Raw genomic sequence first — 21,727 nt, 5'->3', positions numbered from 1 at the left:
ACATTTAGGATTAAAAAGGGGACATAATAACAGACACTGAAGAAATCCACGGAATCATGTTGTTATACTTTAAAAATCTGTAAACCAACTTGGAAAACTTAAAAGAAATGAACAATATTCAAGCTATATATCACTTAGCAAAGTTAAATCAAAATCAGATAAGCATTTTAAACAGACCTATAACCCCTAGCAAAATAGGAACAATAATTTAACGTCTCCTTTACATTACCATTGTGTGGGTTTACAGAAGCACAAGCCTAGATGGTTTTAGCACAGAATTCTAACATTTTCAAAAACTTCATGTGACTACTGTTCAAATTTTACAATTTTCACAAAATAGAAACAAGAAATATTACCCAATTTGTTTTATAAGGCCACAATTACCCTGATAACCAAACCATAAAAAGACCGAAGAAAGAAAGAGAATTATGAATCAATTTTATTTATGAACATAAATGGGGGAAAAAATCTCAATAAAATAGTTGCAAACAGAATCCAAGAACACAGCCAAAAAATTATCCCATAATCAAGTAGACTTGATCACAGTAATGCCCTAATGGTTCAACATACAAAAATCTGCCAATATATTTCACCACATAAACACTGAAGGACATTAGATTCAGAAAACCCTTTGATAAAATACAACACACTTTCATGATAAAAGTCTTATAGAGATTAGAGCTAAAAGGGACATATCTCAACATAATAAAGGTAGTTTACAGCAATCCAACAGCCAATATCAAATTAAACTGAAAAAAAAAAATCAAATCAAATACACTAAAATCTGGAACAGGTCATGGTCGTTCACTTTCTCCATATCTATTAAGTGTAGTACTTGAAGTCTTTGCGAGAGCAATAAGACAATGGAAGGAGACTAAGGCAATATAAGTTGGAGACAAGTCACAGTATCTTTATTTTCAGGTGATATGGTAATATATTTATGTGACCCAAAATATTTCACCAGGAAACTCCTACAACTGATAAACAATTTCAGCAAAGTATTTGGAAATGAAGTAACTCTAAATAATCAGTAGCCCTCCTATATACAAATGGATTAAGAAAGATATCAGGAAAAAAATCATTCTTTACTATAGCCTCTAATAATATAAAATATATTTGGGTAATTCTAACCAAGCAAGTGAAAAAACTTAAAATGATAAGAACTTTACATAAATGAAGAAAAGAAATTGAATATATATAAGAAAACAGAATTATTTCACATGGGCTTGTATCAGTAGGAATAACATAGTAAAAATAGCCATTCATCAAAAGCAATTACAGATGCAATACAACCCCTATTAAAATCCAACAAAATTTTTCACAGATCTTGAAAAGATAATTTTCAGCTTCATATAAAAACACAAAATCCTAGGCTCTCAAAGAAAAAAAATCCTGAATAATAGACTAGCTTATGAATAGGACATTCCCAACCTCAAATTGAAATACAGAGGTATAATAAAATCAACATGAGTATTGGCACAAAAGTAGACATGTTGATAAGTGGGATCAAATTAAAGAACTAGATATAAATCCAAACACTTATCAATTTACAACTACATATATGATAGATATCTAATATCCAAAATATATAAAGAACTATTGAAAATAGACATCAAGTAAGCAATTCAATTAAATTAACAGGCTGGCAAGCCAAGGATGCTAAGATTCTGAACAGAACCTCACCAACCTAAGAAAGAAGTGCAATGGTTTTGATAATGCATATTCCACGATGGGTAAGGAAGGCATTCTTGGCAGAATGACCTAAGACAGGTTCAGTCTTGTTTATGAAATAAATAAGGGGGAGAGGCAGAGAGCTTTTGTGGCTGCTTGGCAAGAATCTGACATGGGCTAAGGACAAGGAAATGGGCTTCTTGGTCGTAATATGACATTGGCCAAAAACAAGGACATAAGCTTTAGGCAGGAATCAGACATTAGGCTAGAACAAAGAAGTAATTTTAGGTAGGAATTTAAATATTTGGCTAGAACAAAGAAGTAATTTCTGTCAGGAGTCTAAATATTAGGCTAGAACAAAGAAACATTTTCAGGCAGGAATCTAAATTGTATGCTAGAACAACGAAGTAGGCTTCAGACGTCAAAATGACATTGGGCTAGGACAGGAAGTTGGCTCAGATATTTTGGTCATCCTGATAAGCCTTTAGAAACAGTGATCATGGGAGTGTTCACAGAATTTTGTTTACTGCCTTGCTTGTTCTTTGACTATTTGTGTTTATTGTCTTATTTGTTCCTTGACTGTTTGCATCTATTATATTGCTAGTTCCTCAACCTAGAACTGACCTTAATACTTGCATGTAATTAAAATGGTATAAAAGCAAAATGGAGGAGGGAGTGGAATAGGGGATTTCTAGGGAGGAGAAATAAGGAAAGGGGATACCATTTGAAATGAAAATAAATAAAATATCCAATAAAATAAAAGAAATGGAGTGCAGATATGAACCAAATTCTCAAAAGAGGAAATTCAAATAGCTGAGAAATACTTGAAATGTTTAAAATCCTCAGTCATCAAGGAAATGCAAATCAAAACTTCTTTTTATACCAGTCAGAATGGCTATAGACAATAAAACAAGAGTTTATTCTGATGTCAAGATGAAGTAAGGAGAACACTCCTTTATTCCTGGTGGGAACACAAACTTTCTCATCCACTAAAACAGACAGAAATACTGGATGAAAGACAGACAGTGCTGATCAAACTACACAGCTCTATGTAGTTGACTCTAAATAGATCCATACATATAAGCCTACACAAAATTTAACTCCAAATAGATTAAAGACCTCACCATAAAGCCACATACACTTAACCACATAGAAGAGAGAGTTCACAATAGCCTTGAACTCACTGGGACAGAAAAAAACTTTCTGAACATAACACTCTTAACATAGACACTAATATCACTAGTTAATAAATGGGACCTTATGAAACTGAAATTATTTGTCATTGGAAAGGACACTGTCATTTTGATAAACTAAAAGCATATAGAATGGCAAAAGATTTTTTTTTACTAATTATACATCAAATGAAGAACTAATATTCAAAATACATAAACAACTCAAAAAACTAGATATAAAAAACTAAATAACTTAAATAAAATGGGGTATAAATCTAAACAAAAATTCTTAAAAGAGTAACCTCAAGTGGCTGAGAAATGTTCAACATGCTTAGCTATCCAGGATATTTACATTAAATTACTTTGAAACTTCAACTTATATTTGTTAAAATAGCTAAGATCAATGAAACAAGTGACAATTCTTGCTGGCCAGGATATGGAATAAAGGGAACATTCATCTAGTAAAAATGTAAACTTCTTCAAACATTATGAAAATCTCTGTGATGGTTTTTCAAGAAGATGGGAATTGATCTCCCTCAAGATCCAGCTATAATATTCTTGGCCATAAATCTAATATTGCTTTATCCTAATACAGACACATTTGCTCAACCATGTTTATTGCTGCTTTATTTATAATAGTCAGGAGCCAACAAAAGAAGGTAAAAACTAGCAGGTGATCTTCTTGAGATTGATTAAAATCTAGGATGGATTTGCTCTGGTAGGCAACTCCCAGGAGAAATAAATTTTAAGAAAGTTTTCTGCTATTTATATGCTTTCCCTGCTATTATTAAACATATATAACTATCACTAGGTATCAGCCCATCTTTTTGAGCAGATCTCTGAAGAACAACAAAGATCTACTGCCTTGTAGTGATGCTACATAGACAAATAGATGATCTCTTAACCCTTAACGATGGTCCTATAAGTCCTAAAATTATAGTAATCATTAAGCTCTTTTATAATAACACTGCTATTATAAGGTCCTATAAGAAGTCCTAAAATTATAGTAATTATTAGGCTCTTTTATAATAACATTGCTATTAAAGCCTTTCTAATAGTCAAAACTAAAATGAGAAATCTGCAAGTCTCCAAGTATTATGAGTTAATGGCTTCTGAGATAGCAACAGGCATCTACAACTCAGAACACGTTCCAAGAGATTGTAAAACCATTAACTAATGGCCATAAAAGGGGAACTAATGATTTAATATTGACTAGGTTTATCTATACAAACCTTCAATGGAGTTATGGTTTTTAACTCTTCATGAGCCTGTAGAGCTGTGACAGATAATGAATGTTTAGCCAGATAATTACTACTAATGGATATGCATGTAAACATTTTCTGTTGTAAACTTCTTATTCTGTTTATGAGCTGAATTTGTGTGTAAACTTGTGATAAACTTTTTCCATGTGATCATGTATTCTGAAAGATGTATAAGTGCTGAGGGAAAATAGAGGAGCGCACTCCTTATTTCTTCCTTCCTTAGTCCAGATTCCCTTAACTGTCTATTCCTCCTTCTTCTTACAACCTTTATCCCCTTTTTTCTTAGAAACCCTTGTCCCTCTTTTCTTATGAAGTCCTTTTGCTCCCTTTCTTAGAGAATTTTCATAGAAAACTTTTTAGGGTGAATTTAGAATTAAAGGCTAAAACCACTTTTCAAGGTGTCCCCTTTTCTTCCTGTGACTTCAACTAGCAGGCTGGAAGTTAAGAGTCCTGCAGTTCCTGTAGAGATAGAAAAAAGGCTACTTTACCCCTTGCTGTTTTATGATGGGGTGCTTAACAGTTTCTCCCCTAAAAGGAATGCAGAAGGCAGGTCAGCTACTGAAACATAGAGACTTAGACTTAAGACAGGTAAATGTTTTATTTTTATACAGCAACCTTAAATATCTCATAAGACCAAGTCTTACCCTGGCTGATGCTCTTCCACTTCTGCTGCCTCAGGAAGAACCAACCAAGAAAGAAGACCTGCCTGAGTTGGCAGAAATTGGAACTGACTGAGATGTCCTGTGACAGAAAGTGGATAAAGAAAATGTGGTATATTTATACAATAAATTATTACTCAGCTGTCAAAAAATGACATCATAAAATTTGTAGACAAGTGAATAAAACGATAAAAAAAAAATCATTGTGGGTGAAGTATTCCAGATCCCGATTGACAACTATAATATGTATTCACTTATATGTAGATATTAGCTGCTTAGTCAATGATAACGAAGCTACAGTCCATAGATCTGCAGAGGTTAGGTATAAGTATGAAACCTAGTGAGACAAATAGATATCATTAAGAAAGTGAAATAAAATGAGCAGTTATTGATAGATGGAGGAGGCTGCAATAGGAGGATAAAATGGAGAGGAGAGGCAGATGAAAAAGGGAATATGGGAAGAGTCAACTAAAATTCAGGGCCATATTAGTACAGACTCGAATACTGTATGTATTAGGATATGTATACAGTGGTAAGGAAACTTAATATAGTAGAAGCTTCCTAAAACATGTACATATATGATGGTAATCTAAATGAAATACCAAATAATGAAGGGGATAGAGCACGTCTTATCATGAAATGAAGCTTTCAATACCTATATTAGCTTACATCTAATTGCTATTGGCTAAAGAGGTTCCATGGAAACCTTCAAACAACTCAGGTTATTGGCAAAAATACAGATTGCCCTCTACAAACTGAAGGCAAAGCCGCAGTGTTGAAGACAATACCAAACTCACTGAATATACGAAGTCAAGCTGCCTACATAGCACTTCATCCCTACATTCAGTGTCTTTGGTATAGGAAAGTACTCCGCCAGCTTCCAAAAGAGAAGTATAAACAGCAATCTAGCCACACACCTTTGGTCTACAGTGGTGTCCACCCTGCAAGATATACTGGGACAGTTGTGGTTCTAAGGTGTAGATATATCCTACCAATATTTAATTTGACTCTAGGTCTACTTCACAAGAATGAACTCATACCAGACACTGCTTAGATGTTCAAGAACCAGAGGCTAGATAGATGAGGGACCTAGGATAAAACCAAATATTAATGTTCTAAAACAAACAAACAAACAAACAAACAAACTAAATTAAATGACTCCTAATAACATTTTACTATACTCATTGATCAGTGTCTTGCTCATCCATCATCAGTAGAAGAGAAGCTTCCTACGGTAGCAGATGTGATGAAACGCAGATGACCAGATATTATGCAGAGAGAGAAAAATCCTAGAACAAAAGCCTTAGAACATTTATCTTCATCAAATCCATACTCTTTGGGTCTGGGAACCCAGGGGAAGAGGAAGCAGGAAAATGTGTGAAAGGGGAAGGATGATGCAAAGAAAACAAGGCCCTCTAAATCAATATGATCAAACCTTATATGAATTTACATAAGCTGAAGCAGGATGGTAAAGGCCTGCTTGGGTTTGTACCAGTTGCTTTGCATATATGTTGTAGCTTTAGTGTTTTTTATAGGATTCCTGAATATAAGAACAAGTAGATCTCTGATTCTTTTGCTTTTTCATAGGCTTTTTCTTTCTTTCTTTCTTTCTTTCTTTCTTTCTTTCTTTCTTTCTTTCTTTCTTCCTTCCTTCCTTCCTTCCTTTCTTTTATTCTTTTTCTTTCTTTTTTGTCCAATTTTGATAGGCTAGATATATTATAATCCCTTAGAAGTCAGTTTATTTTTTTTAATTACAGGCAAAAAGGAAGTGGATTTGGAAAAAGGAGAGCTGGAGAGGAACTGGGTGGAGCAGAGGGAGGGCAAACCACAATCAAGATATATTATGTAAGGAAAAATCTATTTTAAATAAAAAAATTAAATAAAATCAGACAGCTAGCCAATTTATTCCCCTTCTCATGCCCGCTGTGGCATGCCTTGAGAATGCTAAATTATCAGGGTACAGCACAGTAATAATAAGTTAGAAGAGCTTACAGAATTAAATCAGACCTAAAAAGATAAAAAACATTATTTATTTATTTATTTATTTATTTATTTATTTATATACTAGATTTTATAAAGATCCATGAAATCATGAATATACTGTCATGATAGGAGAAGTAAAACTGTCTGGGACAATAAATGGGGAACACTAGAAGTGGGGAGTGAGAGTGGAAGCGTAGGGGAAAGCTTGGTCAAATTATATTATAAATCTGTATAAAATATCTTTATGTAATCTAGGACTATGTATAATAAATATATACCAATACTGAATAAGCAAATAATATCTTACATAAATCATAGGCAAGGAAAACTGGCTCAATATAAATTCTCTGTATATTTTGAAGAAACTGAAAAGGAATATTTATAATTCTCTACTTGCAATGATCCTAATCTGAAAATGACTAAAATTCCCTTTAAAAGTAGAGCACACATAGAAATATCATTGAACTGTGGAAGCCTATACAATACTAAAAGTAAACAACATTTCTATAAAAATCATGGAAGGGGGGTTGGAGAGGTAAAGGGGTTGCTGGTAAAGAGATTGCCATGCAAGCATGAAGATCTGAGTTTAGTGCCTAGTACTCATAATTGGGTAGAACCATTGTGCACCTGCAATATCAGAGCTTCAGGAGGTGGAACAAACAGGGGGATCCCCAAGGTTGGCTAGTCAGAGTACCCAAATGGAGAATTAATGGAGGTATGCATATCCTGGTATGCCAGAACACCTTTTGATCTCAAGGTTTAGAGAGAGGTCTTGTCTCAATAATGAGATGGAGAGTTATTGAAGAAGACATTGGTTACCAATTTCTAGCCTATATACCCAGGTATACACATACACATGCATGCAAACACACACACACACACACACACAGAGGCACAGGCACATGCACGTACACACACAGGCACAAGCACACACACAGGCACATGGCACATGCACAAGTACAGGCACAAGCACATGTACACACACACATGACCACACATACATATAGGAATTCCACTCAAAATAAAAAGCAGTATTCATTGAAAATGACAACAGAAAAGCACTCATTCTATAGGATTGCATGAATGTACTATTAAACAACAAGACAATCTTCCTAGTAAACCTTTCTTATTAAAACTTTGACAAACTCTAGAGGAGGGTGAAGAAGATGTGCTAGTTATATTCTGTGTCTTCATCTGCAAGCGACTACAGGATTATGTTCTTGGTATGAGAGTTAATTAAAATGTATACTTGGGGTCTATGAATCTTTTTTGTTTATGTATCATATTTCCTAACAATGTTTTTTGTTTTTTTTTGTTTTTTTTTTTTTTTTTTTGATACAGGGTTTCTCTGTGTAGCCCTGGCTGTCCTGGAACTCACTCTGTAGACCAGACTGACCTCGAACTCAGAAATCCGCCTGCCTCTGCCTCCCAAGTGCTGGGATTAAAGGCGTGCGCCACCACCGCCTGGCTTGGCTAACAATGTTTAAAATTACATTGTGCATCTGAAATTACCACAACATGGCCATTATTAAACGAATGAGGTAGCATTTAGTCAATATTAAATGAAGTAATTAACCAGAAAGATGGTTGGAGTGAAATGGGGATGGTCATAGCCAAGGCTGCTTCTCAGACATTTAAGTCTAAATTGAGTAGAAAGGTTCCTGACTTTCAACCTAAATGACAGTGGTTCCTCTAGCTTCAAATCTTGTTTCATCACCCTCTCTTCCTTCAGTGACTGAGAAAAATGAGGCTATCCTTTATCTAAGTGGTACATAGACTCAAAATTTACACAGAGAAATTAAAATGTAGAGTGATAGGTCAACAGGAGGTTACATTTATTTTCTATTTAGTTGTATATCTGCTTTGCTTTTTTGCTTTTAATTAGACTACTGTTTCTAGAGAAGTTTTAAGTTCTTATAAAACCTAAAATAAAAGGTCCCATTCAATCTCTGTGTAGACTTTGGATATGTGTGCTTCACAGAGACTACAAACAGGAGAAGATGTTTCTCCCATTATCATCTTGGCATCTGACCCAATTCCTGGAGGCAAATATAATGAAAGTGTGGAGTCTTCCCTGAGGTTGACCTCTAAGATGTTTTAGTGTGCCTAAGTACACCATGTTCAGCCCTTATCAGCTTGTCATTTTCCAAATGGTTCCCACGAGGGTCACAGCAGCTTCTGCCTCCAGAGAGCTGTGATCTTCTCATTAGCTTTTCTATAATGGATCTGAAAAAGTTGCTGGCTTCCAGTCTGGTCAGCTGTTTGTGTTTTGTTAGATGTGAGAAAGGCTGATGTATTCCTAACATTACATGCCAAGCTGGAAACTTGAAACAATTGGTTTTTAAATTATATAACCATAGACGCGATACATGTATGCAGAAGTATATAAATATATACAATAGGTATATGATTAAACAAAAAAATTTTAAAACCAGCACCAAACATGACAAAACTTAGGAATCATCAAATTTTAATATCTCTTAAGTTTGGAAACATAAAACCTAATGCACCTTATAGTAAAGCTAGCATGCCAAATGTTCCTTTGATTATCATTCTAAATATTTCTCCATGTCTAAAATGGATTCAACTTTTAAAGTAATACCTAAATATTTTTATGTCTAAATATCAATATGGTTAGTAATAGCCTTTCTTCTTTTGAAATGCTTAAAGACATTAGCTTCTAAGTACCTCAGCTTATTATATCATCCCTCTCGAGAGATAATATGTCTTATTTAAATCAGTTCCCCTGGCCAATAATAAAAGTCAGGTACTTTCTGCTAAAGACCCTTACCATTTGTCAGGGTTGTTTTTATCAAGCAACAATACCACTTTTTCCCATTTCCATCAAGTCTCTATGATCTGATCTTAGTAAGTCCTAAGATGTTAGTTCTTCCTGCGGATTATATTCAAACTATGAAACCTCTTATCCATACAAATGGACAGAGAAAATGTCTTTATTTTGATTATTTCAGGCAACCCTGCTCATTCTGCTGTTTGTGCTGTTAAGAAATATCTCACGAGCCTTGTGCCATTCTACACAATGATTTTTGTGTTGTGCAGTAAGAGTGAAGGTCTCTTTTTAGCTGTCCACACTGCTGATGACTCTGAACAAATAAATTAACACAGTCATCTCATTTGACAGGAACAAAGCACAATGGACTAGTGTTGGAGTTAACCCACATAACCTCATCCTAGAAATTTTAGAAATATTCAAAATGTTTTAATGCCAATAAGTTTTAAGAAGTAACATTTTTCCTGTATGTCACAAAAAATAATTCCATAGATTTGTTAGTCATTTATTTGAAATAGAAGTCTCTAAAAAAAAGAATTAGTAGAAAAATAATCTATAACAATATTTAATCAGTGTATGGGATGTTATAGGAACTTGCTGGTAAATAAAATTCTATTGCTATGACCAAGCAGTATGTAGAGCCTGAGATGCCAATTTTAGCATATGTGTAGGTGTCTAAACAGATGTATAACATTCATGATTTTGTCAATAAAGATCAAGATACGACAAATTGTCATAAGGTCTATATTTAACTGTGCAAGCTTTATTTACTTCAGTGTAAATCCTTCTCACATAGAAAAAATCAATTATCATGATGTTTAAAAGTGGAAGAGCAAACAAATTGTTTTTATGCATTAGGCAAAACTAGGCCAGAATATTATTTGTCCTTATTATCACATTTACTCATAGATTAAGAATAGAAGTAAGGTCATATAATACAGTAAAAATAAGAAGGTAGTTTTTTTTTTTTTTTTTAAATTTTTCAGGTGTGGTATAGATGGTGAGATCCTCAAAGGCAAAGATCGTGCTTAATTCATTTTTGAAACCCTTTCTAATCCATCTATAGCAGGTAATGGATGATCACCATGTCCTTGTTACCATATTCTGTGCAATTATGATGCCTTGGAGGACTCACATTGTAACACTGAATTATGTTCCATTGCCAATGAGCAGCCAGATGAATGAATTATGTCAAAATTTAAGCTTATTATGACAGGGTTTAAGCTCTCCAACCTTGTTTCCAACAGCACTTTCTTCTGTTTGAGAGAACAACTGAGACAGGACTTCAGACCACATTTTCTCACCATGTGTGGGCCTGTGGCACATTACAGATTATTGCTGGACACTTATGTTCTCACGCGAAATTACAATTATGAAAGGTTATATATTGGATGGTAGTATTATTACTGAGCATTTTGGCTGAGACATGAGAATAAGTGCGGTAGGATATGCCTGTTTGCCAGCACTGGGGAGGCAAATGCCTGAAAAAGACTAGTAGAATCCAGTCTAGGTTTTATAGGAAGGCACCCACTGCCCTTAAAAATCCAAAACTGAGGTTGTGGCTCAGTGAGAGAGGGCATAGCCATGATGTGCCATGTCCTAAATATCCTAGGAATAAACTAAAACTGTTATCCATTTCTATTGTGTGACAGTTATCACAAGTCAGGTAGCTAAGAGCCAAATGTGCACACTTCATTAGCAAATAACTGAATAATAGTAGAATAAAACATGATACATTTTATGATAGATGAAATGATGGGAAACTACAAAGACAAAGAGTAGGTATGCCCAGTTAGAGACATCAGTCCGGGCACAAGCCTTTTTTAGAGATATGCTAAAATTTAAGTTATATTTAGGTAGGAAATACAATGTTTTCCCATTGTTAATAATTTGTGTAAATTTTGGCAGCTCAGGTCTTTTAAGGGATATTACATTTTGCTGATACACACACACACACACACACACACACACACACACACACATTTCTCCTTATTCCTGGAATTAGTTATTTATGCCCCTCTTAATAGATGACACCTGTAGGGTATTTGGCATAATTCTTACACCTCTCTGTGTGTTTTAACTTTCCATAGTGAGGTTATGAATTTAAAGAATGCTGCTCTATTGAGCATTAATGCTGCAGATAATGCCAATAAAATTACCCATGGCCTGAGGTCAGTATTTCCATTTTGGTCAAACATCAGGAATGGCATATATAGCTTGATGCTAGCCCTTCTTGTCTTGGGAATACTTTTATTCCTGCCCATCATGTTAAAGCTTGTCCCTAACTACATCAACAGGTTGGCAGCCAAAGTACATCACTTGAAACTGAAAATGAAGCCCCAGACAGGGTTATTAATTTAATAGGCTGGCAAGCCAAGGAGGGGTAAGATTTTGCATAGAATCTTACAAACCTAAGACACAAGTGCATTGCTTTTGATAATGCATATTCCACGATGGGTAAGAAAGGCATTCTTGTCAGAATGACCTAAGACAGGCTCAGTCTGGTATATGCAATAAAAGGGGAGAGATGTGGAGAGCTTTGGGGGCTGCTTGATAGGAATCTGACATAGGCCAAGGACAAGGAAATTAGGCTGTAACAAAGAAGTAATTTCAGGCAGAAATCTAAATCCTAGGCTAGAACAAAGAAGAAATTACAGGCAGGAATTTAAATCTTAAGCTAGAACAAAGAAATAGGCTTCAGGTATGAAAATGACTTTGGGCTAGGGCAGGGAAGTAAGCTTAGATATTTTGGTAATCCTGATGTCCTTAGAAATAGTGGTCACAGGAGTGATCATGGGGCTCTGTTTACTGTCCTGTGTATTCTTTGACTATCTGGGTTTATTGTCTTGCTTGTTCTTCGACTATTTGCATCTATTGTATTGCTAGTTCCTCAACCAAGAACTGACCTTAATACTTGCATGTTATTTAAACAGTATAAAAGCAAAAAAGGAGAAGGAGGGATGGGATAGGATATTAATGGGGAGAGGAATGGGGAAAGGGAATAACATCTGAAATGTAAGTAAACAAAATATTGAATTAAAATTAAAAATAGTGAAGAAACAGATGAGTTTTAGTACACATCAGATTTATTTCCTCACAGAATCATTCCTATTCAATTTTCTGTGTCTTATTTTCTTGTAATTTTCTTTCTTCTTCTTATATGAGGTAAAATTTGTATTTCTCTGTTACAGATTTCAATTTGCTGTGGATGAAACACTTGTAGGACAAAATAAGTTTAGATTGACTCTTTATATAGTTTTTTTTTTTTTACATAAGAGTTTAATTATATAAGCTTTCTATATACATGCTATTCTGTTTTGTAAGAGTTATATGACCTGTAATTAGTTGTGTAATATATTCTAAACATTTTGATTTACTTAATTGTTTATGCATATTGCTCTGATATTTCATAAATTTCCTGATTTTTCTGCCTACGTATTTCATCAATCATTGAGAAAAAGACTTTTATATGTGTTTGTACTCATGTGTGTGTGCTTATCTCTTCTCTCTCTCTGTATCTCTGTCTTTGTCTCTTTGTCTCTCTGTTATGTTGTTCACAGTATTCATGTGTATGTGTACAAATTCATGTGCATATTTCTCTATATATGCTCTCGTGTGCTATAATGCATGTACACATACTCATGTTTGTGTTCCTGAATGTGGAAGTCAGGACCCACACTGAATCGTTTTCTCAGTCCTCTCTCTACACACACACACACATAAATATTATATGTATATATTGATGATTGTAACCATATTATGTTATGCATTTTAACTTTCCACCCTATATCTTATTTATTTCACTCCTGCCACCCTCCCTCACATTAAATTCATAGAGTTTTATTTTTGTTTTGTTTTGGAACCTACTGAGTTTAACCAGCATTCTCGTGTAATATTTGTTGGGTTTGGAACCATCTATTGGTTCCCAGTAGACTTACTGGTAGCTATATAACTGGGGTTATTACTCCATACCTCACATATTCTATTAATATTCAACAGTTTCACAGATGTGGAGACATGGCCCTTTTCCCTCCTATAACTGACTGTTGGCAGGTACAGTCTTTTGTGGGTCACATTCAGGTCTACAATGAATGCATCCTGCTAAATGATAGCTTTTCTCAACCTTGCTCCTAGTTTTCCAGTTCTGTTTACAACTGCCTGAGCATTACATTGGGTGGTATATAGGTGTCCATTTCTGCAATGGTGGCCTGTTACAGGGATAACCTACAGCTGTACGATGACATTTGAAATCTTGGACCCTGGTATGATAGACACAGTTAAAAACAAATTCTGAAGAATTTGTAGACTTAGAGGGGAGGTTGCTATTATTGTTTAGTTTAAAAAAAACAGCATCAAACTACTTTCTAAATATTTATATTTATGCCCATTGATAAATATACTCTTAGAGAATTTGCACTTTGAATGAACAGAAGTGAATGCAGAGACTGAGTTGCTCACAAGACAGAATACATGACAGTCAGAGGCTTAACCAATCATTTATTCTACCTTTTTTTTTTTTTTTTCATTTTTTTGGAGACAGGTTCTTTAACTGAACCTGGACCTCACTGATTTTGGCTAGACTGGTTGATCATCAGGTTGAAGGAATCCTCCTGAGACTGTTTCTGTTATGATTAAAGGCATATGCCTCTTAGCCTTGCTTTTTAAATATAGGTTTTGCATTTCAAATTCAGTTTTTTATGATGAAGTAGTAATCCCTTTGCTGACTGAGCTATCAGTTTGTCCCTGAGAAAGACATTTTGTAGTTACCAGTTATCAATAAGAATTTGTCTGTTTCTCCTAACATTCCATCAGTTTCCTCTTTAACTATTGAAAGCTTTGTTATTAAGAGTACAGAAACCAAGGAAACAAGAATCACCATGCTTCATGATGAATTGTTTCTAGTGCTATGTGAAATGCGCTCTTTATGTTGCTGGCAATGCCTTAGCTGTGTTACCTACTTTTTCTAATATCCATGTTATTTTTAGAACTTTATTTTAACTAATATTAACATTGTGTGTGGGTTTCTTTTATATTTGTAGTGATTCTCTTATAATTACTTTTATTGATTTGAGCACTAAGTTTCATTTGCTCATTTTGGATTTATTTTTGACTTCCTTGCATAGTATCCTAAAGTGTAGAAGCTTAGAGTATTGCTTTGAGAGTCTTGATTGTTGGTTTCTTTCCTAAAATAGTTAAGTCAATCAGACAATTTTCCTTGTAAGTACTCTTTATTTTTTCTACATGTCATAGTACTGGTTTTTGTTTTTTCTACATTACATAAATTCAACACATTATATTTTCAATTTTATTTAGTTCTAAATATTTTAGAATTTCTCTTGAGATTGAGCACACATATCTCTTCAGGATATGTGTGCTATGCGTTGCTTAATTTTCAAATACTTTGAAATTTTCTGGTTGTATTCCTTTTGTTGATTTTTAGCTAAGTTCCACTGTGATTTGAGAGAATCCTCCCAAGGGTTCTAGCCTCTTAAGCTTGGTATAGTGTTTTGACTCACAATATTGGGTCTATTTTGGCTCAATGAAAGCTTGAGAAAAAAATGTTTATTCTGCTAATCGGTGAAGTGTTCCCCAAACGTCAATTATCTCCAGGTGATTTATGGCGCCGTTGAGCTGTACGGTGCCCTTATTAATTTTCTGTGTGCTGCATTTGTCAAACACTGAGAGTCAGTGAGGTCTCCAATACAATTGTGGGTTCATTTATGTCTCTTTAGAGTTCCATCAGTTTTTGCCTTACATATTTTGACACTACGGTTCGATGCATGCACATGGCAGAGTGCTCAGTTTGTTAGAGGGATGAGTCCTTTCTCATCATTAACGTCTATGCTCGCATGCGCATTACCTTTGCCTTGAGCAAGTCTTGTCTGAAATAGAGATTGATACTCTAGCCTTCTGCACATTCATGTAGCATGGTATATGATTCTCTATCCCTTCTTACTAAAAGTTTTTTTAAAAATAAATTAAATAATAAATTAAAATTAAATATTTGTTAGGGGACGTTTAGGTGGAGGGGGGATTGGGGAAGGATTTTTTAGGGGGGTGGGTAACCAAGAGAGAGGTAGTGAGTAGAATGTATGCAAATACGTAAAGAAATAAAATTTAATTGAAAAAATATTTGTGTTAGAGCTTTAAGAATTTCATCTTTACCATATCCCCCACACCCCCTTCCACCTAATGCTGTGTATTATTTTCTTAACCTATCAAGCACAATTTGTGCTGTTCAAATATTCTTGAATATATGATCTTTGGCTGTGGCTTGGTGGACTTAGCACAGGCTATACTTTCATGGAAGACTGACTTACTCTCTCCAGCAGATATCAGTTCTCAATACCTCATAAGCAATCAGTGGGGTTCCATGTCAAACTTTCCTCTCCATTTTGAGATTTGATTTTGCTTAATCTTTCATGGGTCTTATGTGTGCTATCATTTTGTGTTCATATGTGTAGCTGTCTTGCTGCATCAATATGAAATTATTTTCTTGTAGTCATTTACCACCTCTGGCTCCTACTCTTTCTGCTACCTCTTCTGCAATGATATCTGTCTCTTAGGAAGAAAGGATGTGGCATACATTACATTTCAAGGTTAGCATCCCTCAATCTTTTATTCTCCATATATTGGCCAGCTAAGGGTTTGTGTTAATTGACATCTGCTGCAAATAGAAACTTCTCTGATAAATGTTATCTTGTGCATATAGCACAATTTATAACTTAAAAAGGCACTATGGTTGCCTATTCTGAAGCATCATCCTCCTTCTGAGTGTCCCTTTATAACACTGAATAAGATGGCCACCACAGTTTCTGTCATTTAAACACTTGATCCCTAGCTCATAGTGTCTTGGAAAGAGAGTTGGGAGGTTGGCCTTGCTGAGGGACATATATGTCAATGAGGGTGGGCTTTGAGACTGAAAGACTTGTGCCATTTCTAATTTGCTTTCTTTCTACTTCATGCTGTGGTTCAACATGAGAACTCTTATCTTACTTCTCCAGCTCACATGACTGCAGCTTGTTGCTATGCTTCTCTGTCGTGCTGGACTCATCTGGAACCATAAGCCCAAATAAAGCCTCGTTTTCATAAGTTGTCTTAGGTGTGCTGTTTTATCACGGCCACAGAAAAACAACTAATACACCTTCTCTATGCAATCTCCACAGAGTTAGCCTTTCTTGTTTCCAATCTTATCTCCTCCATAGTAGTATGGCTGACAGCCTTGCCTTATATACTTTTAAAGAAAATGTTTTGTGGTGGCTTGAATGAGAACGTGTCCCCACTGGCTCTGCTATTTGATTGCTTGGTCTCTGTTAGTCTCAGTGTTAACAGAGGTTGAGGCAGTGTGGTCTTTCTGGAGGAAGTATATCTGTCACTAGGGGCAGGCTTTGAAAGTCTGAAGACTGTCAGCACGTTGAGTTCTCTATATCTACTTCTTGCTTGAGATTTGAGATGTCAGCCTTGGCTGTTCCTACCACCATGTGTTGTGCTTGCTGCCAGGCTTACTTATTTTGAAAGTGATAAAGGTTTATTTTTCTAGAACTGTAAAGCCCAAACCAATCCTTTCTTCTGTAAGTTGCCTTTGTTGTGTTATTTTATCATAGCAATAGAAAAGTACCTTATCTTTGATTCTAACATCGCACTTTTGAGTGATGTAAGTTCTGAGCTTTGATCATTAGCAATTTCTTTTCCTTTTGAGTTTGCCAGCCAAATTTAATGTGCGAGTCAATTTTTATCTGCAGAGATCAATATGACTATGAGATTTATTCTGGTAATCTCTTAATACTTAACCCTTCTTCATAAAGACTTCTGAGTTATACATATTCATAGTATTATTTGTGTATTGTGTTGTTATGACTTCAGGGTCTATACCATTGTGTCTGTGAGGATGCACAAAAAATATGGGCACGAAAGGAGTGTAAGTAATTAAATCTAGTTTAACTCAAATTATTTGAAAATTTTGAAATAACATATACAGTTCAGAATAATATTTCAAGTTCTCTAGGTCTCATTCATTCACCTAATTACAGCTTAATACGTGTACAACATCATGAGTACAAGATACAAGAGATGAAATTTGGAGTACATGGATATTCAAAGTACATGGACCTAAAATATGTCCCCTCCTTCATGACCTTTGTCCAGTCTTTATAGAATCACTGATGCATATAGATGAATGCATTGTACACATTAAGTTTTGATCCAATAAATGTAAATTAAACAAGTCAGAAGATGGATGCTAACTAAAAAATAAAACAATGAAGCATTTAATCAGTTTTCTTAGTGACAGATTAATGGCCCAAGGCAAGATGATGAAATGTTAAGCACTTAGCATGTAATGGCATTATTGTTCATATAAGAATTCAAATACATATAGATACCCACATGTTTTCAAGAAACAATTCCTTGTGGTGCAACATTTATCATCTATACATAGTATAGATGTATACATCTATATATATCCTGTTTGATCTCTGTTTTATTTATTTATTTATTTTTTTAGTTGATTCAGGATCCTAGGAGACGTTTTTACTTCATCTGGACAACCTTTAGTAGTAACATCTCTCTTGGTCCTTGATTAATTACTGGAAATGGTGGTGAGAGGGGGGAATTTTAAGTGAGGGTTAGAACATAATAATTTGCATGGAGTAGAATAGATTTGTAAAGTAACGAGGCCTGTTGCATTTTTATGAGGCCTAATCTTTGACCTTGAGCTGATCTCATGAAGGCATGAAGAAAATCAATCAAACACAAGCATATTTAATGAATTAACAGATGAAAAATATTTAATCAAAATTCTCTTTACAAAGCATGATTTAAAGGCTTTACAAAAAGGAACCATAATGTATACTAAAGCTTATTGAAGATTTCTTCTGGATGAGTCCTTCATTACTGCTACTCAGTCTAGCTCACTGAACCATCAGGTACTTCTAAGTATTGTCCTCTAAGTCAGTAGTTATATTTTGCCATCAGAGGTTGTTTAAAAAAAAAAGTAATCTGTCTTTCCACAATCATAAAAACAGGTGATTTCTAAGTTCTAGCTTAACCAAAGATAGGTCTGTGAGAATAAAATTGCTAAAATATTTTTTTGTCATAGAGTCTCAGGTTGCCTAGGGTAGCCTCAGACTCACTGTGTAGCGGGTGGTGATCTTAAACTCCTGAACCTCCTAACTTCATCTCTTCAGTGCCCAAACTACAGGTATATACCCTAGTTCTGAGTGAGTGTGGTACTAAGGATTAAACATGGCTTCTCAAACACTCTAGCAAATGAACTACACCCCCAGTCTCTATTTCAGTCATGTAAAAATCTTAAAAATGGCATGGCGTTTGACGTAAGCATTCCCTAAAGGATTTGAAGAGTTTCTATGATGAGAAGGAATATAAACTTAGCTGTTTCAAAAGTCTCAGCCAGGACTTTTTTTTCTTTGTGCTATATTTCTTGTCAGACCAACCCTGGGTTTGCACAATAACGAATCCATGACTTTTATGATGTATCTGTTTTCCTTAGTTCTGCTTGTGGATGTTCTCAGGATAGAACTATGCTCTATTGCTCTTCGGTTTATGATGTCAACTTCCTGAGAATCTCCTTGCTTTATCTCCATCCTGAAATGAATTCTCATCTCTCCCTAATTGTTCACATTTTTATTAAAGAAAACTTGAAGGTTGCACAGTTTTCTTTTTATCTGTTATTTTTTCGATTGACATTTTTACTTTTACTTTATGTGCTTTGGCGTTTTGATTGCATGTTTGTTTGTGTGAGGATGTTATATTTCTTGGAACTGTAATGACAGATAGGTGTGAGCTGCCACATGAGTGCTGGGAATTGAACCCAGGTCCTCCGAAAAAGTAGTCAGTGCTCTTAACCATTAAGCCATCTCTCAAGCCTCTTTGGTTTTATTCCTTTGCTTCCAGAATAATTTACTACAAATCCATATACTTCAATCACTCACTTCCTGTAGTTTTGTGCTTGGAAACATTCGATTTGAATCTACTTGCTTTCCACAAAAAAATTTAAGTTCCCTAGGCTTACATTTAGTAAATGACTTCATTCATTTATTTATTTCTGTGAACCATTGTATTTTATTTTCTGGTCTATCGCTCAATGGTTTTATAATTTTCTCGCAAATATTTTTACTGTTCCTTTTTACATGTCCTCTAGTTAGTCGAATATAATCTTCTAAATTACACTCCCAAGATAGTAAGTCTTAAGTAGTCATAAACCTAAAAAATCATCTCATTTCTACCTGTGTTTTTTTGCTTAATATTAGATATATAATATGTAAAATAAAAAAAAAACACACAGTCCTTAAAAAATGCTTTTGTATAATAACAGATTAATTAAAATATTATTTATATGTGAGGACATGTACATAATAAACATTTCTTTCATTTCTCTGTGCTATTATGTTTCTTTAAAAATCTTTGTGTAAGAATGTAGCTTAGCATTCATACGTGTACATGCTAGTAGGTATAAGGAGTTTGATGAACAACAACAAAAAGATTAATAAAAATTTTAAAAAAAATTTCAATTCTGCTTCTTAGGTAATCTTAAATGGTGATCTGAAAGATAGTTACAACAGCTGAAAAAGTATGCATAGAATAAATACATAAATAAATAGTAAATTTTGTTCTTCTTAACTGTGATTCTTGTTGGACAAATAATTAGAGGCCAGGTAGAATCAATTTTTATTGGAATATAGAAAACATAGACATCATTAGCTATTGTCTTAGTGGGAAGCTAAAAAAGAAATCATGAAAATAAACATAATCTTAAATGAAACAAAGGGGATAGAGATATGGACAAATTGACATAGGAATGGCAAAATAGCAACTTGTATTTCACGTGGCGCTAACAGTTGGGCTGCTCTGAAATGATAACATGATTATGACAGCCAGAGAAAGCATGGAGCACGTGTGTCCAGCAGACTGAGTGCAGCTCATTTAATTGGCGCTATATGTAAAGTGCAGCACGGAATGTTAAGTTTGGAAAGGTGAGATGCAAGCAGAGGAGAAGGGGCCAGAAATGAGGAGAAAAACCTCCTCCTGTGCATTAGCGAATAATAGCTGAGGAGTTTACAATTATTTAAAAAAAACTGAAACCTCTTGTTTTTATCTTTCCTTCTCCTGACATATCAAAAATGGAAGGGGGGTTTCAAACAGACAAGGAAGAAGGGAATATCAGTTCTTGAACTCCCAGGGGAACAGAGGCTCTTTTGATGCATTGCATCATTGGTAAGAACTGAATCAAAGCTTCTCAGACACTTGTGAAAGGTTCAACTGAAGGTGGCCCCCAGCCAGCAAAGGAAAAATTCCTAGGGATAGAAGCCCAAGCTTTGACTCTCTTAAGCACTTCTTGAATTTAGCATAAAGAATCACTAGAAAATAATTTGAATTTGCAAGTATGCACATATTCATATGTAGTATAATGAATTAATATGTGTTTGTGACATACAGTTTGTATTGTTCAAACTATGTACCACTGTAACTCTGTCACCACCTGGTGACAGATTGCTGAAATTTTAGCTTTGTTTATGATGCATTAGTTTGTAACATCACATATAGAAGATTATAGCTTCATATGACAAAGATGAGGTTTATAGACGAAGGATTGTTGTTTCTAGTGGTGCACAAGGAAAGATGAGGCATGATTTTATGAAGATTTCTGCCTGCACCATTAGATTTATGTATAGCTGAATTCTATTGCAGGTTAAGAATCTCTAATCCAAAAAAAGTGGAATTTGGAACACTCTGTAACCTGAAACATTTTCAGTGACATAATGTTCTAAAATTTTTAGACTTTCGAGCATTTCAGAGTTGCAGATCATAGGTGCTCATTCTACAGTGGGCAACAAGCAGGACCAGAGAATGCAAGCTCTCATGTTTAACCCCATTGATTTTAGATATCACGCAGGCTTCAGTCTGTGTTATCTACATTCATCTGCAGTTTAGTGTAACCTTTATAGGAATTTATCTATTCTGCCCCTCCCCCCGAATCTGTCTTACACACACACAGAGACATACACATTCCTATTATCTCAGTAAGTTCAAAATTAAGAGTAACATAGAAACATACTTAACTTATCTTTATGTTGTGATATTAAACATTGTCATGCCTCAACTACTTATAGATGTCTTTCTTCTTCTTCTTCTTCTTCTTCTTCTTCTTCTTCTTCTTCTTCTTCTTCTTCT

This window comes from Arvicanthis niloticus, chromosome 8 (genome assembly GCF_011762505.2).
Source record: "Arvicanthis niloticus isolate mArvNil1 chromosome 8, mArvNil1.pat.X, whole genome shotgun sequence".
In the NCBI taxonomy this organism is placed as follows: Eukaryota; Metazoa; Chordata; class Mammalia; order Rodentia; family Muridae; genus Arvicanthis; species Arvicanthis niloticus.
The sequence above is the reverse complement of the archived record's forward strand: the minus strand, read 5'-3'. Positions refer to the sequence as shown.